The sequence below is a fragment of the Tachyglossus aculeatus genome, chromosome 10, assembly GCF_015852505.1.
Source record: "Tachyglossus aculeatus isolate mTacAcu1 chromosome 10, mTacAcu1.pri, whole genome shotgun sequence".
Lineage (NCBI taxonomy): Eukaryota > Metazoa > Chordata > Mammalia > Monotremata > Tachyglossidae > Tachyglossus > Tachyglossus aculeatus.
Window position 1 is genome coordinate 40519805 of NC_052075.1, and position 18101 is coordinate 40537905.

At 41.1% G+C, this 18101-nt stretch overlaps 1 long non-coding RNA gene across 1 annotated transcript in view; it reads left to right on the forward strand.

Annotated features, from left to right (window-relative positions):
* Window positions 1-15539, forward strand: part of LOC119933169 — an 80361-nt gene extending 64822 nt beyond the window's left edge. The window contains exons 3-4 of the long non-coding RNA XR_005452531.1: window positions 9832-9908; window positions 14842-15539. This is a non-coding gene — a long non-coding RNA (uncharacterized LOC119933169). The remainder of the gene's footprint in view (window positions 1-9831; window positions 9909-14841) is intronic.
* Window positions 15540-18101: the final 2562 nt, after the last annotated feature.

The window sequence follows — 18101 nt, forward strand, 5'->3', positions numbered from 1 at the left end:
ACTGAGGCCAATGCCTAGAGAACCAAGTGGCATTATCACCAACTAAAAACATGAACCCTCACAGTCAAGAAGTTCAGTACAGAAAATCTATTGTTAAGGCAAGTGGGGGGCGGGGGGCAGAGGGAGTAGAGGCTTGGGATTTAATCCCAAACATTTGTGGTAGAGAAGCAGGAAGCAGGACACCCAAAGGTCTGAAAAAGCTTTGCATGAAATATTGCGGCCCATCTGTCAAGCAACAAGTTGACTGCCTTCCATTTGCTTGCTTTAGAAAAACAAGGAAATGATCATGACCGAGATCTTGATTCCCAGTTGTTTGCACTAAAGTTCAGGGGTGGTAGAAAAAAGTTTTCAATGTTTCATTCTGTCATGATCAGTGTCTTCTCTCCCAAAATGTGGTGGCTCATTTTGTTAACATATTCTGTCTTGACAGATAGTTCCTCCAGAAAAATAAATACTCTCTGTTTGCCAGCTGTTACAGTCTTTTATGCCTGTGTAAACTGGTTCTGCTTCATATCCAACCATATATCACCATGCTATTTGGAAGGCTTCACAATAACGGGGTTTTTCCTGCCTGGATGTGTTTACCAACTCTGTTATATTATACTCTCCTAAGCACTTAGTACAGTGCTCTACACGCAGTAAGCACTCAAATATGATTGATTGGATGGTCAGTGACATGCATGGTCCCAAAATAAAAAGGACATGGGTGTGTGTTCAATATTTTTTTTTCCAAAGACTATTGGGAGTTTGGGGCTAGAGGGTTGTTCCAGATGAAAATGTCCTGTTAAATTTTAGCCCCATTTTAACTATTTTTTTAAAAGACACATTCTCAGTTCTCCTAAAAAGGGTAGACTATATTCTTAAATAACCCTGGGCTAAGATAAATGCCTTGACTGATGTCACATGCATGGGCACAGACAGTTTCTTCTGATAGCACATCAAGTTCTACCCAGATAGATAAGCAATGTCTGAAGAACAATTGCTCATTCTCTAATATTGCTTTTTCTAAAATACACAGTGAAAACACATGATATGGTAAAACTGAGTCCATTGTCCCTCTCCTTTCAAGGTAACCAAAATAATGCCAATTCCCTTCACCCCATGTGCTAGAGTCACCCATTTGCAGGGACACCCACACGACAAAAATAGGTACAGATTTCCAATCTAGGAGAACCTTCTTTTCCACTACTCACCTATCCAAACAGTAAATTAATTCATGTTTTTGAGTGCTCACTGGGTGAGAGCATTCCATCATGTGCTTGGGATCATGCAATAAAAGTAAAATGAAATGAAGGTCCCTGCCCTCAAGGAGCTTAAAATCTTATTATATAGGCCCCTCCTTCCATCAAAGTGAGAATAAAAGTCTAACTTTTACAGGGATTTTCTCTTCTCTCTCTCTGTCTTTCTGTCTGTCTTTTTTTCTCTCCATTCTGAGCTCTCTGAAAGGGCTTAAGCACTTCCAAAAATGTGAATGGTGTGAGGGCTGACATTTTCTTATCTTAATTGCTGGCAACAAACCAGAAGCAGCATGAACTAGTGGAAAGAGCATGGGCCTGGGAATCTGGGTTCTAATCCCAGCTCCACCACTCACCAGTAGTATGACCTTGGGCAAGTCACTTCACTTTTCTATGCCTTGGTTTCTTCATCTGTAAAATGGAAATTAAATACCTGTTCTCCCTCCCCATTAGACTGGGAGCCCCTAGTGTGACAGACACTGGGTCTAACCTGATTATTTTGTACCTATCTCAGTGTTTAATACAGCTCTCGCACATAGTAAGTGCTTGACAAATGCCATAGTTATTATCATTATTACTTTTAATCACCAGATGTTTCATCTGAGCTGAACTCTACAAGCCTAATTTACATGTATGATGGAAGAAATCCAGTAAAATAATGATCGATTCTATATTATTTTATCTTTCCTGGATGTTCCCTACCACTATAAATATGTCTTCTAATGTAAGAATTACCTGTGAATTCTCTAAGTCAGTAGGGCATTTCTTGCAATGAGGCAGTCCCCTGCTGTCAATAAATACATGGCTGATTCATCCATGGCTTATCTAAGATTAAATCACCTCCCAAGGCTCAACTCTTGCAGGATATCAATCAAAAAATTCTTTTCCCAGTACAATGATTTACCTAATGCTAACTATCATCTCTACGCTAGTATTTCTATCTATTGCTCCTAAACTACTCACATAATTCTTCTGCAAACTAAGCACAAGAAACTTGCTGGCCCCTTAGAGTTTCTACAAGCAGTTTTCCTCTATTTTAAATTCTGGTCTTGCAAGCACAGCTGTCTATTCAGAGAAGGGCAATGAGGAGTGGTGTTTAGCATCTGGTTCTAAGTAGTAATTCAAAAGCAACCAGGATTCAAACATGCAGGGTGCTTGATATTAAGTAAGAGTCAATGTAACTTTCTCCATTGAGAGCTCTGTGTTGCCAAGACAAGCAGGACCTAGGAGGTTCCAAATAAGATAAAGGGGTCTAGATAAGAATAAAGCATTGGACAAAACAGGACAACAGACTGACTCTGAAACAATATCAGCTTTCCAAGAGCATTGTTAAGGAGACCCAATCCTATTACCATGAAACCAATTGCAGCATAGACACAGAGATTCTCCTGTTTGGCAAATTTCCCAGAGATTGACCATTTTCAAGGCATCTTATCAAAGCAACTCTACATTTTTGTCAGTGTATTAAGTCAGTTTCAGCATTGCTAGGAAAAAGGAGGAGAGACAGAGGGAGGAGGCAGGGTGGGAGTCCCTCTGAAGCCTGGTCAGGGGCTGGCTGTCGGAGGTTCGGAGTGGCCCTACACATTTCTTGGGGGATTCACTTCTCCTCATTGGAGGATTACCATATGGGCTCCCCACCCCCTGGGTTCTGGGCATACTCCTCTTCTCCTTACCCCAGGGGGCTGTGAACAGAGCCGAGTACTGGTCCGGGACAAGCAGCAACAAGTTTGACTCAGCTCACACACTTTCCTAGACTCATTCCATGGCTCCCTTCCCTGCATCTACCAATTCTCATTCATTCATTCAATCATATTTATTGAGTACTTACTGTGTGCAGAGCACTGTACTAAGTGCTTGGAAAGTACAGTTCGGCAACAGATAGAGACAATCCCTACCGAACAATGGGCTCACAGTCTAGAAGGGGGAGACAGACAACAAAACAAGTAGACAGGTCTCAATAGCATCAAAACAGGCATCAATAGTTCAAATTCTGTTGAGTTGTACTCTCCCAAGCACTTAGTATGGTGCTCTGCACACAGTAAGCACTCAATAAATATCAATGATTGATAAAAAAAATACTATTTGCAGTTCTTTTGAAGACCAAATGTGGTTTCCCAGAAACTCCTGGGGAAGAGATGTCATAGTTTTCTACTTCCTAGATGATTGCTTCCAATTGCATTTCCCCCTGACTTTCCCTCACAAGCTGCACAGCTGCCCTGGTCCACCCTCACCCTCTCTCCAACTCCCTTGGGAAACTAGCTGCTTCCTCCCACACTATGATGAAGTAGAAAAGGCAAAGTGTAAGAAATGAAAATGCTGTGTCCTTCAGAAGCAATGCTTGGGAGGGAGTGAGGCAGGCAAGCAGGCATGTATGAGCCGTTTGCTATTCCCATAAGCTTTCCCTTCCCTGTGTTCACTTCCAAGGACATGTTTGGAGCTCTGGATTTAGTGAGGAAGAATTAAAGCAGGTCCCAAGATTTCCTATTTAATTGCTGCATTTGTTAAGTGGTTACTAGGTGCCAAGCACTAGGTTAGATAATATCAAGCAGTCCCTGTCCCAGTGGGGCTAACGGTCTACAGAGGAATGAGAACAGATGTTTAATCTCCATTTTAGTATACCCAACCATTCGACTCTCAGTATACTTCTTTATCGTCTCCTGCCTCTGACTTGCCCCATCAATGGTTTGGAGCAATAGAGTCCAAAGAGAAGTACCTTTCTCCTGCTGCTGTTATATTAGTTGCTATATTTTCTTAGCATCTTATATGAGGGGAATCAAATTTCTTCCACCACCTTCTCCTGAACACGAAGTTCCTCCCCTGTTCCTCTACTAAGTAGAGCACATAGTAGCTGTCCCTCAGCATTTCCCACTTGGGAATAAGAGATGGAGAGAAAAAGTGAAATGTGAAAGTTGAAAAATAACAGTGGAGGGAGTTGAGTGGGCGATAAGGAACATAGATTGGGGTGGCAAAGGGTTAGAAAGATGGAACGCACCTGGCAAGGAACATTTGTTTTTGCTTTAAAATCTCTACTGAATTGACATTGAGATGAAGCATCTTTCTCAAGCCACCAAATAAAGAATGAACTTTGAGCAGGCAGAAAGGAAAAAGAGCCCCAGGGAGGGCAAGAAGAACGATGACAGTCACAAAAGGTTAATCCACAGAAGAGGGTCAGAATGAATTGCATTTACCCTTGTCTGGTATGCTGCATCTTTCTGTGACAAACTGAGTAAGGTCAAAAGTCTCGCAATAAAATAAAATATTGAAGCTTAAAAATGAGACGTGCAGTTCACCTAAACAGATCCAAAGGGCTAAACTATGATCTTACACGGTGGCTTGGTGTTCTGCCAGAATTCACCTCACAGAGGTCAGACTGATTTCACATTTTCTCATTTTAGTGTAGCATCAACAATCTGGGGATCGGAGGGACAGATAGGTTTCCCTGACCTTACAGATGCTGAAGCTAAGGCATAAGATCCCACCATTAGTAGCAGTGATAAGCAGCACTGTCCAGTTGAAAGAGCACAGACTTGGAAGTCAAAGGACCTGGCCTGGCACATAGTAAGTGCTTAACAAATACTATGAAAAGAAAAAAAGAAAGAGACAAGGCTACCACCCAGTTCTATGCTGAATCTCAGTTTAAATCCCATTAAACCAATCAATTAGAAGTAGTGACCATATAACAAATCAAATTCTAAAATTTTACCCTTATAGCCCTCTGGGCCTTTGCCTGTCTATTGAATTTATGGTCCTAAAGTGTCAGACACTTCCAAGATAGGCAGCAACGAGTGTGGCTACATGTTTGCTTTTTGAAAGTTGACCTGTTTATGAGTATGACTTTTCTGCCTATTTAAGGACTGGCTTTCTGTCTCTAGAAATAAGGAAGTAGGTGACTGTGTACATTGTTTCCTGAAAAAGAAAAAATGACCTGAAAACTAGAAGTCTCAAGATTTGCTTCATCAGAGTTTGGAGAAAATAGGAAGAAAGCTGACAGGGATGCCACAAATCACTGGGTAAACTTCCATTGCCTGCCCCTTGGTATTGTGTTCTAAGAGTCTTTGGGAAAAAGATTATATGCAACTGGGAAGAGAGCAAGAGAGAAACAAACTAAAAAAATGTTTTTCAATATCCCCTATCCTACCCTGGGGACTCTGTGATCATGCCCACCCAGGGCAATTATAGTTTGGGAGAAAATGTTTCCAGGAAAAAAAATATGTTCGTGAACAAAATCTTTACAGGGCCCAGGAAATCCATGGAGATAAATATCTCCATAGATTATTTTGAACTTAATGGTTTGGATGTTTTATACTATTTTCCCTGATGAGCTTCCCAAGAGATTAGCTCTGCACAAGGAGGAAGCAGCATGGCCTAGAGAAAAGAACCTGGGTTTCAGATGACCCGGGTTCTAATCCTGACTCTACCACTTGCCTGCTGTGTAGCAAGTCACTTAACTTCTCTGTGCCTCAATTCCTTCATCTGCAAAATTGGGATTGAATACTTGTTCTCCCTCCTACTTAGACTGTGAGCTCCATGTGGGACCTGATTATCTTGTACCTATCCCAGCACTTAGTACAGTGCTTGGCACATAGTAAACACTTCAATATCACGATTATTATTATTGAAAATGATCAATAAATGCCATTAATTGTCAGCACATGTCTTTGACAGGCAGATGCCAAGCTTTTGCACCTTAACAGGGCTTAGATTGTGAACCCCCTGAGGGAGAATGACCATGTCGAATTTCCATCTGTGTATTCTTTCCTAGTGCTTAGTATACTGTTCTGTGTATATTAGGTGCTTAAGCAGTAGTAATAGTATTAGACTTTGAGCCCCAGTGAGTAATACAGTATTATTAGTACTACTACTGTTCCCTTAGTTAGTATTAGTAGTAGCAATGGCAATTCTTAAGTGCACCCTGGATACAATGAATGCAGTGCACTATATGCCTGGGAAAATAGAAAGAAATGACACTTTTCTTGCCCATAAATCTAACAAGGGAGGGACAAAGACTGGGAAATAACTTCTGTTACATAGACAACCCATTATAGAAGGATAAAGCAGAGTACCTTATTTATTTTTATTAATCATTTAAATTTTTTTTGTACCTTAGTTGGAGTGCCTCCTTTCTATTAATTATGAGAGCCACATAATCACTACAATAAGAGAAATTGTCCTCAGAGAAGAAAGAAAAAGGACCAGTTCTTAATCCGTAAAAAAATGATCACTAAGAGACTGAGTTGGAAATCCTCCTCTTATTCAAATCAATGTTGAGGTTGCTTTTATTTGAACTTTTAAAAATAATTATTGCTTTTACCCAGTCACATGATTGTGTCTTTCATGAAGAGGAATGAAGAGTTCCCTGGCATTGCTATTCCCTGGCAAATTCAAGACACATAGACAAACAAACTGGATAATTCAGCCTTCCCACAAAAACAACTTTTGGAAATAGATTTTAATCCCCAAAGCATGCCTCTACTTTCCACTTTACCTGCTTAGAAGCAGTTTTTGTGTTTTCTGGGATTTATTAACAAATAAAATTGAATTAATTATGACTGCAAATTTCCCTGGCCGCTGACTTCAGTAAAGAAATTGCTTCTGGATATGGCTTGGATGTACCAGAGAAAACTAAACATGTACCTGTTACATATTCTTAAATGTAATTTTGCTCAGAATCAACATTGTTTTGATTCTTAATGAAAATGCACATCAACACATAGCCAAAACAGAATTTCATTAATTACACGTCACTTCCCTTTAAGAGCAGAGCACACATATACAACTGCATACAACTGTTCCCAAAACAGAATTATTTTGGCCTTGGCACAGGACACTTTTCCTAACTGTGGAGCAAATTCCTCCATTTAGCTCCTATTCCCCCTTCAAATTCCTCCTCAAAACCCACTGATTTTACCTGACTTTCACTTTTAGGATTTACCCTTTTTCTCCATAAACCAGATTCCCTGTTCCCCCTGACTGTCCCCCCATAAAAAGGAAAACCATCCTCTCTGCCTCACAAGCCTATAACCTTGGCGTAATCCTCAACTCATCTCTCTCCTTCAACCCACATATTTAATGTCACCAAATCCTGTCAGTGCAACCTTCACAATATCACTAAAATCTGCCCTTTCCTCTCCATTCAAACTGCTACCATGTTAATTTAAGTACATATCTCAGCCCATCTTGATTACTGCATCAGCCTCCTTGCTGACCTCCCTATCTCCTGTCTCTCCCAATCTAGTCCACACCTCACACTCCTGTCTGGATCATTTTTCTATGAAACTGTTCAGTCCATGTTTTTCCACTCCTTAAGGACCTCCAGTAGCTGTCTATCCACTTCAGCATCTAACAAAAATTCCTCAACATTAACTTTAAAGCCCTCAATCACCTTGCCCCCTCATTTCCAACTTCAACACAGCCCACACACTTCACTTCTCTAATGCCAACCTACTCACTGTATCTTGACCTCATCTATTTCACCACTGATCTCTCACCAACACCCTTCCTCTGTCCTGGAAAGCTCTCCTTCTTCATATCTGACAGATGATTACTCTCCCCACTTTCAAAACCTTTAGAAAGCACACCTCCCTGAACAGGCATTCCATGACTAAGCCTAAGGGCTCACTACAAAGACACAAGTAGCAGACAGCAGTTGAATGGGATGCAAACAGCTCTCAAGAGATCTACCAGGAAAGATATGGAAAGGAGGGTTGGGGGTAAGGTCCGGGGAGAATGGTGAAGAAAGGCCCTAACAATACATATGAAAACAGGGGTCAGAAAACAGAAGGCACCTGAGAAAGGTAAAAATGGAGCAGGAAATGGAGCCAGCAATGGAAAAAGCTAAAGATAAGCTAAAAAAAACTTTACCTGTGTGTTTCTCAGGTGACGGGGGACTTTATCCCTGGTATCGCATATCCCATGTACTTTTAGGGGTTAAAAAAAGAGGATGGACAACATGGTGCTGTACCCACAGTAAGCACTCAATAAATACCATTGGTAGACTGTGACATTTCTTCAGACCTCTATGGCTCCATTTCCCCCTCTATGAAAGTCCTGGAAACTCTGGGTTAAGGAAAGCCAGAGCTTTAAGATGAATTAAGCAGGATATAGACAAAATGAGGGACTATGGTGAAATGAGATGGCAAAGAGAGAGATGGGGAGATTCCAACACTCTCTCTCAAAGGGTGAGTCCTTTCTGGTGAACAGTGGTACAATTCACCTCTGGAAGGAGGTAAAACTTTCCTTTGCTAATATTTAATTTGAAGGTGGGAAAAACTTTTCCAGACAATTTGTCACCTAACTAGGATTCAAAGGCTTGGTGCTTTCAAAGTAAATGTTCCTCACCTCTGCAAGACTGGCATAGACCATGATTTTCTGGATAGAGTATTGGAGCTAGGCTAACACCACTAGAAAACCACACAGTCACTAGATTCAGACTTTGGTCCCACTTTTAGAAAATTGCATTGACTTCAGAACTGACCAATGAAAGTTCTTATTTCCCAGGGATGATTGATTGAGGGATGATTGACTGATAATTACCTAGAGTAGAAAACCCAAGGGATTATGTCATTTGTTTTAGGTTTTCCCCTTTAAATCACAACATTAATCGGTCCTATTACATAAGATGCATCCGTCCAAGTGAAAGACTTTCCACCTAAAATTGACACCTGCTTTTCCCATTTAAAGAAAAGACATAGACATTTTTCTTATATTGAAAAATGAAGAATGTCAGAAAGTAAGGAAAGTGCTTGTGAATCTGATTTTTCAGAGCCCTCATGTCTAAGGATGAAACTCTTCCAGCCTCATAATCTATTTACCACTGGGACTGATTCACTTGTCTGGTTCTTCTGCAAATCAATACTTTCATCAGAATGAAACAGACTGGAAATGATGTGTTTTCTCTTATGCTTTTAAAGGTAAAGATTGCTGTGGTCCAAGAGCTAGCCTAAGAGCCAGGATGAGGCAGATACTGGGGGTACAATCCTTAGTCCCTGTAACATAGAGACTCTGGGGTCTGCAGGAGTTTGCTTGGTGCCCATGACAGTTTCCCAGCTTCCAAAACCATCATGGGACAGAAGTCCCCATAACATATAAGTTGTCGGGAAGATGACTGTTCAAAATTGCTGAAAATCAATCAATCAATGGCAGTTTTTGAGCATTTACTATGTGCAGAGTGTTATTCTAAGTCCTTGGGAAAATACAGCAGAGTTAGCAGACAAGTTACCTTTTTTAAGGTATTTGTTAAGCCCTTACTATGTGTCAGGCACTGTACTAAGAATTGGGCAGATACAAGTTAATCAGGTTGGACATAGTCCCTGCCCTGTGAAGTGCTTACGGTCTTAGTCCGCGTTTTCCAGATGAGATAACTGAGGCACAGAGATGTAAAGTGGCTTGCCCAAGGTCACAAAGCAGACAAGTGACTGAGTTGGGATTAGAACCCAGGTCCTTCTGACTCTCCAGCCTGTGCTCTATCCACCAGGTCACATTGCTTCCTGCCTATAACAAGCTTACCATCTAAAGTGGGAGGCAGATGTTAATATAAATTGTTTATAATATAGAATTTAAAAATATGCATGCAACTCACTCCCATCCTGTCTTACAGTAGAAGCAATGGCAGTCTGAAGCCTCCCCACAACATGGAATTCTGAGAGGGCCATGGCGGCTGCAGCTGCCCCAGAGGTATTGAATGTAGCTACATTTCTAACTTTTGAATTCTGAGCCATGAGTAGTCCAAACCTCTACTCCTTTAGCCACAGCCCCCTCTTGCTTTGTGGTTTTTACTTTAAGTATTATTCTTTGTCCTTTATATGGCTTTTGTGTTTTCATTGTTTCCTCTCTTTCTATGTGTCTGTCGCCAATCCCCTCTCTCTGCTTTGCTATTTAATAATAATTACTATGGGCCAAGCACTGTTCTAAACGCTGGGTTAGATACAAGGTAATCAGGTTGTCCCACGTGGGACTCACAGCCTTAATCCCCATTTTACAGATGAGGTAACTGAGGCACAGACAAGTGGTGGAGCTGGAATTAGAACTCATGACCTCTGACTCCCAAGCCCATGCTCTTTCCACTAAGCCCCACTGCTGCTGGTACTGGCAATTCTAAGGGTTGGGGTAGATACAGGTTAATCAGGTTGGACACAGTCCCTGTCCCACATGGAACTCACACTCTTCATCCCTATTTTACAGATGAGGTAACTGAGGCCCAGAGAATTTAAGTAACTTGTCACACAAAGGACACGTGGCAGAGGCAGGATTAGAACCCAAGTCCTTCTGACTCCCAGGCCTATGCTTTATCCACTAAGCCATGCTGCTTCCCCTGTGAGCACCTAAAGGCCCAGGAACCATGTCTAATTCCCACCTTTGGACTCTTTCCCAGGTCTGTTTAGAGTACTGTGTTTCCTTATTTGCAAAAATGGGAATTCAATACCTGCTTTCCCTCCTAAGGCCATGAGCCCCATGTGGGAATAGGGAATGTGTCTGACACGAATAGGTTGCAACTACCCCAGTGCTTACTACAGCATTTGGTACATAGTAAGGGCTTTAAAAATGCCACTATAATTTTTTTCCACTAACTGCTTATTATTACCGCTTCTACTGTGTGAACCCTGCCCCTCCACTGATTCATGTAACATCATCATCTTGGTCTGTTGCATGTAACATTCAGTGCCTTTTTCTTTTTGTTATTTGTTAAGTGCTTGCTATGGATCAAACACTGTTCTAAATGCTAAAGTAGGTACAGGTTAATTAGGTGAGACACAGTCCCTCTTCTGCATGGGTTTCACAGTCTAAGTAGGAGGGAGAACAGGTATTTAGCCCCCATTTTACAGTTGAGGAAACTGAGGCACAGAGAAGTTAAATGACTTGCCCCAGGTCACACAGCAAGCAATTAGCAGAACCGGGATTAGAAGCTAGGTTCTCTGTTCTTTCCATTAGGCCACACTGCTTGGCTATTCTTTCTTAACACTGCAAAAATCGATCTTCCCCTACTTAAATGTACTTATGATCAGATATGGACAGATACCACATCTGATCTGATTATTTTACATCTATCCCTGTACTTGGCATAGTGCTTAATGAATAGTAAGCACCAAAGAGAAAACATTGATTTCTGCCTAACTGCCCATGTTCTCACAGTGCCCATCTGAACTGCTGCTGTGTTGGACAAAAACGAGGATTATCTAGAAAGTGCCTGCTGCCTAGTGAAATTCAGAATTGCCTGTCAGGTGCAGACAGGAGGTTGGTGTCTGGCTCGCTCCAAGTTGTTTCTGATTGAGAAAGAATATTCCTCCTTCAGCTCACCAGGGATAATTGAATTTTGGATAAACTCCAGGCAGGAAACTAGGCAGCAAGGGAGACAGAGGAAATGCTCTAAGGGAAGCCTGAAGCACAATTTTGAGTATCATTTAGGCCTGGTTGTTGTACTGGTGTGGAGAAGTGAGAGATGAAAAATCAGTCAGAGTCTACCAGGAGACAAAACATCAGAACCATGCTTCTCATGATTCAGAAATAAAAATATCCTGAATCCATTTGTTTAGGGGTTCAGCTATAAAATGATCCATTTCTGCCTTTTGACTAACTTAAATCTGCTACTTCCCCTAGTCTCCATTTTATTTCAACTTCTGACCCTTTTCCCTAATCTCAAAGACTACAATTCTCCCTCTTTATCTCTCCCTCTTCTTCTTCCTCTCTCCATTCCCCTCCCTTTCTTTCCTTTCCCTCCTCCCTCTTTTTTCTCCTTCCTCCCTCTTCTCTCTCTCTCTCTCCAATCCTCTCCCCCATCCTCTTTCCTTTCCCCTGCTCCTCCCCATTCTCATCCCGCTTTGTGAATAAAACACACCCTCAATTAGCCTGGGGGGATGGAAAGTTGATTCAATAGTCTATTTTTTTCTTCTGTTTTCTTTTAGGTCTCTTCATTGAAGCCCCAATTATCAGAGTTGTAGCTGCTGGGGGCTGTCAAGTGGGTGGCAGAATTTCCCTCACTGGAAAATCTGAAAAATGGAATAGATGATAATCAGCTCGAGAGAGTATTTAGGTACTGTCCTGCCTGGAGACAGAAAGATACACCAGGCAACTCTTCAGAAGAGATGGGATCATATAGTGGATCATATTATCCACTATAATATGATAGTCCCAATTAATCTCTGCATGAGATCTATTTTCAGTATCTTAGTCTTTATAATATTTTCCAGGTCCACCCCTTTCCTCTTCATCCTTACGACCACCGTACTGATTCAAGTCCTCACTACCTACTGACTGAATAACTATCACAGCCTCCTTCTTATTATTGTATTTGTTAAGCACTTACTATGTACCAGGCACTGTATTAAGCACTGGGGTGGATTCAAACAAACCAGGTTGGACGCAGTCCCTGTCCCACGAGGTGTTCATAGTCTCAATTCCCATTTTACAGATGAGGTAACTGAGGCACAGAGAAGTGAAGTGACTTGCTCAAGGTCACACAGCAGATAACTGGCAGAGCCAGGATTAGAACTCATGATGTTCTGACTCCCAGGCCCACTATGCCATGCTTAAAATGCTTACCCTGCTTTCTCTGAATTAAACAAACAAAAAAAATTAACCGTTGGTTATAAGGGTCTCCACCAGCTGTCCCCCTCTTACTTACCTGCTTTCTTCTGCACCTCAACTCAGACTCTTTGTTCCTCCCAGACTGATCTCCAACAGCATCTTGTTCTCAGCTCTCATGTCTCAGGCTACTTTTCAAGGATTTTCTCTGATTTTTCCCCATGGCAGAGGTTCTGTGGGGAAACATATAAAGGCTTCATTGAAATTTTATTCCCCACGAAGTAAAGTATCATCCCCACTCACTCCACTCTCCATCCCACTTCCAGCCTTGTACACTTCCAGCTCACCACACCCAGGGGATAATAGAGTTGATCTAATGGAAAGAGCCTGGGAGTCAGAGGACCTGGATTCTAATCTTTCTCTGCCTCTTGTCTGCTGTGCGACTTTGGACAAGTCACAACTTCTCTGTGCCTCAGTTTCCTCATCAGTAATAGGGGGTTTCAAAGGCTGCTCTTCCTCAGACTGTGAGCTCCTCTTGGAACAAGGACTGTGTCCAACCTGATTATCTTGTGTCTACCCCAGGGTTTAGTAAAGAGTAAGTTCTTAACCAACACCATAATTATTATTAGTGATATCATTATTACCTTTCCAGGGAACTAAATGTTAGGGATGTTTGAATTTGTTCTCCCCATAAGAGGGCAGATGGGGAATTCCAAGGAGAAACAATTTATGTTTCATTTAGGTAGGTTCTTTCATTAATAATTGCTTATCTTTGCAGTAATCACCTTTGCTGACTTCATATGATTTGTCCTTGTCCATCCCTCTACTTATGCTAATCAATTCTATCCTATTACACTTCTGTTGTTTCTTCACTCAGACAAGGAATTTTTTCCCTGGACTTTCTCAGCAGATTATCTGTTTTATGAATGGCCACTTACTGTCTATGGGTATCCTGTCTGTGAGATATATTGTCTATCCATCCTCTTAATTTTGGGCCAAGTGGCCAATCCATACACACTGTATCCCAACCTAGTTATCTTCACCATTAAAGTTGAAATAACATGAGTCTAAAATATGTCCTCTTGTGGAAATGAGGAAACAGCAAAGATTCTGCTCTTAGATTCATGAGTAAATTTGGCCAGAGAAAGACAGGGCAAGGTCACCTGAATGGAAGAAACAGGGGTAATTATCCCCACAGCACATTGGAAAAGGGTCTCCTCTACATTCCCACTTGGGGCTTAAAGTCAAACCATCTGTGGAAAGAGAAAAATATAGTAGAACAAGGAGAAAACATTTATTTAAGTGAGACTACTGGGCTCAGAGTTCCAACCTCTTCTTTCTGGACTCCATCCACCGCCTGCCCCCCCCCCCCCCCCCACCAGCTTCAGAAACAGGAAATGTATAAAATAATAAGGGATGAAGATAAAGTCCTGGGAGATATCCCCAAATTAAGCCCTAAATCTCATTTTGGCACAGCCACGCCGTCCAATATCTGACACAGTAGAAGCCTTCTCACCTCTAATTTTCCTAATTAAAAATCAGCCCAGAAACACATTTTCGGCTGTATCTCCCAGGGACAAGTTGTTCTAATGAATGGAACAAAGCACTGAGAAGTGGAAAACTTTTGGTCATGGTTCTGGCTCTGTTTTGCTCTTGCTGGGTGATCTTGGCCAAGAAAACCCTCCTCGCTGTGCTTTGGCTTCTCTAGTCATTGAGTAAGGGTGCTAGTCCTGACTAGGAGACTGACCCACAGAATGACAGGGTTGGTGAAATGATGACTGCAAAGTGGTTCAAGCTGTCAATCAATCAATCATATTTTTTGAGCTCATACTATGTTCAGAGCCTTGTACTAAGCACTTGGGTTAATACAGCAGAACTAGCAGTCACATTCCCTGCCCACAGAGAGTTTACAATCTAGAGAGGGAGACAGACATTAATATGAGTAAATAATTTATAATATATAATTTAAAGATATGTACATAAGTGCTGTGGGGTTGAGAATGGGATGAAGCCTCATTTTATCTACAGCAAAATGTTATTTGGACATTGCTTAGACAGTGACTCTTTCTTCTTTCACCTCCTTCTCCAGATAATTACAAAAATCCCATCATTCTGGAGCTTTCCTTGATTAATTCATAGAGGACAACATAATCTCCCTTAGAGAAGGTGAGCAAGGTTTTGAAGTTTTTTCTGCGCCTCTGACCAGAGGATTGGAGAAAATATTTCTCCCTCAACACTATCTCAGAGCAACTCTGCCGGAGACCCAGTTTGAGAAGACGGACAGAACTGGATTCCAGCAAGTGACTCACTGAGTCACTTCCAGATGGATTTGACAATATTTATTAATTGCCCCCGTTACATTTATGTACACATCTTTAAATTCTGTTGTTTCTCTCAAACTGTGATTTATTTCAATGTCTTTATCGCCCACTAGATTATGAACAGTGATGTGTGAAAACTCAATTGTATCCTCCCAAAAACTTACTAGTGTGCTCTGAACAGATGCAGTGCTCGGTAAATATTATTGGCTGATTAATTGTGAAATTAAAGCTGGTACCATCCAGATGCATTGTAGTAAGTCATTGATTTGTACATATTATTTGGAAGTCAGTACTTTGCCTTCATTAATGGGTCAATTCTGAACTTTGGGATATTGATTTCCCTTCAGTTATATTTTTTCAGGTGAGTCAACCCATGTCTAATAAAACTGCCTTGTTATTCAGAACTCTTTGTCTCCTTTCTCCCCAATATTTCCTTCCATCCAGTTTGCCCAGCAGGAACAACAACCTCCACACTCTTATACTGTTGTCTTTCTTTGAGTTCTAAACTATAAGCTCAATGAGGGCAGGGAAAGTGTCTACCAACTCTGTTGTACTGTACTCTCCCAAGCATTTAATACAGTGCTCTGCACACAGTAAGTGCTCAATAAATATAATTGATTGATTCTATTCCACTGGTAAAACTCCTGTTTTATATCTCATGAAAAAGCCCTTTTCTATCCGTGTGTGTGTGTGTGTGTGTTTTAAATGGTGTTTGTGAAGTGCTTACTAATGTGTCAAGCACTGTTCTAGACTGAGCCTGCTGTTGGGTAGGGACCGTCTCTATATGTTGCCAACTTATACTTCCCAAGCGCTTAGTACAGTTCTCTGCACACCGTAAGTGCTCAGTAAATACGACTGAATGAATGTTCTAACTACTGGGGTAGGTATACGTTTATCATGTTGGACAAAGACCCTGTCTCACATGGGGCTCACAGAAGTTAAGTGACTTACCCAAGGTCACACAGCAAGCAATTTGCAGACCTGGGATTAGAACCCTAATCCTCTGATTTCCAGGCCTGTGCTCTTTCCATTAGGCCTCAGTTCTTGTCTGTAAAATGCAGTTAAAATATTTGTTCTCCCTCCCTCTTCAACTGAGGATTGTGTCTGACCTGATTATCCTGTGTCTATCTCAGTCTTTACCAAAATATTCTGCTTTAAGGAAGCATCTAATGAACACCATTACTAATAGTAAATACCGTAATTATTATACTAACCCTGACTTTTTCCAAGAGAGTCTATGGTTACCCTTTTGCCCTTCAACATCATATGAGACACACCAAGATCTGCAACAAAAGTTCAGAGTCTCATTCTGCACATGATGTGTGGCATTTACTTTATCTTGAATGTTGGACCCAAAAGAAAATTACCATAGTGCCATTTCCTGGACCAAGGTTTCTGCTTAAATATATCGGGTTCAAGTGTCATTTTTGGCTCAAAAACTTCCTTCCTTCCTTGTTTAATGGAGCTGCAGTTACTAATGACTTGTCTTATTTATTTGTGCCAAGGCACAGAGGAAAAACAATCCTGTTTTGAGAATACGAATTTCTTTAGGAGGCAATTTTCAAATAACAATGACTGAAAAACACCCATTTGAGGGTGTGTTCTTTAGCCATTTCTTCCCTTGGTTTGTTTAGATTTCCGTTTCCCAAAGCTTTCAAAGCTCATTCTGGTTAATGGTTTGCATTTGATATTTTTTATGAAGTTAAGGATGGAGAGAAATGAAAAACTTCCACCTTTTCATCATGATCTCCTTAAGGACCAGGAATTCATGAATTATTTAAATTGCAGTAGTACGCATGGAGTGCTACTGATGCTTCACACAGTATTATGTACTTGGGAAAGTACAATGGTAAAAAATAAGCACAGTTCATGTCTTCGGGCAGCTTGCAATCTAATGAAGGAGTCACAAGAAATAATTTACAAAGAGTGAAAGCAGGAGAAGCATTAAGACTCTCCTTAGTAGATGCTCATTTAATACTGGAACAGTTTAAATCAAAGATTTCCTGGCCTGAAGCAGCAATAATAAACCATTCCTTATTTTTGCTGAATTTCCCATCATTCTTTCTCTGCGTGCCTGGTTAGCCATCCCCCTTTTAGATGGGGAGCACCCTCTTGCATCAGGTTCTGTTTCTGAAACAATTTCTTTGTACCTCTCCCCAGTACTTAGTTCATTATCCTATACGTTGTGAATAAATACCATTACTCCCCCTCCTTCTTCTTAATGTCTACTTTGGTAGCTTTTCCATTTGCCAGATAGATGGTGCTGAGTTATGATATTAGCCAACTTGGCATCCTGCTATCTACACTTACTGTCTTTCTTTACTGGCATGCTTTTCTCCTTGCCAACAGAACTGTTGGTTTGTTTTGTTTTGAAGGTCTGCCAGCTTTTTTGTCTCTGATAATCCTTTTCATCAGGTCCTTCCTTCCAGCATCCTAAGCCCACTAAAATATTCTTTCTTAAAGTTCATTTCCTTTGTGTCCATGCAGTTTCACATCCCTCTCATTGGGATCTTGAGAACTATCATTTTCAAATCACTAGTGCCACGCTCTCCATCCCACTTTAGATCTTTGACAAACTCTCCCCTGATCAGGTCTGCATTTTCTAGTGGACAAAATGGCTGACTGCCCAGGGTCCTCTCAGTCAATGGTATTAATTGAGCACTTTATGTAGAGAATTATACCACTCCCAAATGGTGCGCTCCAGCCTTCAGGGAGCCCACCAAGCCCCTCAAATCTACAAAACCAGTCCCTTACAACCTTCAAAGCTCTCCTATAAAAAAACACCAGCTTCAGGAGTCACTCTTTGACTAATGCCCATCCCTAATCATGGCATTCCATCAGCCAACCTTATCACCTGTGTTGCATATTAACTTTCTTACTCCATTTATTCATTCATTCTTTTTTGCTTACTTTGGTTTTTACCATTGCATTTATTTTGTTCTTGTTCCCAAAACATTTTTACAATTTGTGGTCCATTATTCATTATGTGCCTCTGAGTGCCCTGACAGTGAGTGCTCTGCATTCAAAC